We start from the raw sequence: 1,601 nt of genomic DNA, 5'->3' as shown, positions 1-1,601 counted from the left end.
ATGGAGTTCGGGGCTTGAGCTCTGGTGCGTACTTTAGCACCAAAGTTTTTGGTGCTAAAGAAGACCAATATAATTTCATGAGTTTATCACAACTTTCACTTCTCCTATGTCTATAAAAAGGACAACATATCTTCAATACATGTAATATATGCAGTATTATTATGTATCCTAGTGAGATAGAGCTTGTAGATCTCTTAATGTGTTACTGTAAAATTCCAGTTTCATCTGTATTATTTCCTTAAACTCTTTAGTTCTAATAGAACAGCCATTAGTTTCCCTTATATTTCCATATTTTATCATTAACAGACTTGCCATGAGACATGATGCACAATACATTTATATTTTTTTTCATGCTCACACAGGACCACAGCAAAGTGTGCTTAATCTTACATATTGGCCAGAGACTTTGGCCAAGCCATTATCCAGGCTTTTATGTAATAAGACACGGAGGGTTTAAGTGTTTATATATCATTGCAAAATTATAATACATCACAAGGTCAGAAGCTTGTTTAACAATTGGATGAAAAGTTGCAACCTTCATAGTTGAGAAACATTCAAACAAGTCTGTTAGGTAGGGCATATAAAAGCTATTAAATTAAAGGAATGCAGTTTATAAAACTGACATTGTTCTAGTTTTAAAAAGCTATCCATATTAATTTTCAGAAAAAAACAGCATTTAGGAGAAATTAAAGACTATATGTGTGATACCTACATAGAAAAGTTAATTAATAGAAAAAAAAAATCATACCCATCATTAGCAAACGTCTGTAAAATGGAAAAAAAAGATCATTCTGTCTCTAAACACAGGCAGAACACTGCCAACATTTTGAAATATTATTGCCATATGACAGACTGATGCTTAATAGAAAAAAATAATACCAGAGTGTAGTTCTAAAATGTATGTGTCTTACTTGTAGAATTATTAATTTTGTTAATCTTTAATTTTAGTTAAAGAGAGAATGTGTTTGATTGTAACATGAAAGAGGTTTCATTCAAATTAATGTATGGGTTAAGAAAAAAAAAGTTCTACATTATCATATCTATATCATCAGCAGTCATATAACACCTCTTTGTAACTGATGTTGTATTGAATGACGATCTCAATAAGAATTGATTGAAAAATTGATGATTGATTCTGTACTTTCTTTTGGCTATCTCTTGCATAGATTCTTCAAAATCATGATCTTTATTTTGAGAGTAAATGTTTCTCTTTTTATCCTACTAACAGTCAGATTTAGAACATGCATTATGGCACTATTGAAGTCTTGTAGCTGTTGTAGTGATAAACCTATGATTTTCAAATTAGAAATAAATGTTTTCTAATAATCCAAGAATGTAATCTCCAGAGAATTAGCATTGTTTATCCTCAGTAAAATTTTATGGTAGTTATTGCAGAAAATGATTATATAATATTGTGAAGATATTGTCTCTAAGGTTGCGTAACTATAAGGACTATAGATAAATCATTGTGATTGAGATTAAATTTCCTTTTATATTTGAAAGAGTATATGAACCCATGGAAAACCTTATCATTTCTCCTTTATGCTGCATATTTTAAGAGGTGATTGGATTGATTTACTTTGTATATATATGTTTGTTTT

General features: G+C 29.7%; 1 protein-coding gene across 1 annotated transcript in view; it reads left to right on the top strand.

Annotated features, from left to right (window-relative positions):
• Positions 1–1,601, top strand: part of LOC119587861 (protein FRA10AC1 homolog) — a gene marked incomplete in the record, with an annotated part of 5,972 nt that overhangs the window by 1,013 nt on the left and 3,358 nt on the right.

This window comes from Penaeus monodon, chromosome 23 (genome assembly GCF_015228065.2).
Source record: "Penaeus monodon isolate SGIC_2016 chromosome 23, NSTDA_Pmon_1, whole genome shotgun sequence".
NCBI lineage: Eukaryota > Metazoa > Arthropoda > Malacostraca > Decapoda > Penaeidae > Penaeus > Penaeus monodon.
Note: the sequence above shows the minus strand (reverse complement) of the source record. Positions and strands in the feature narration are given on the sequence as shown.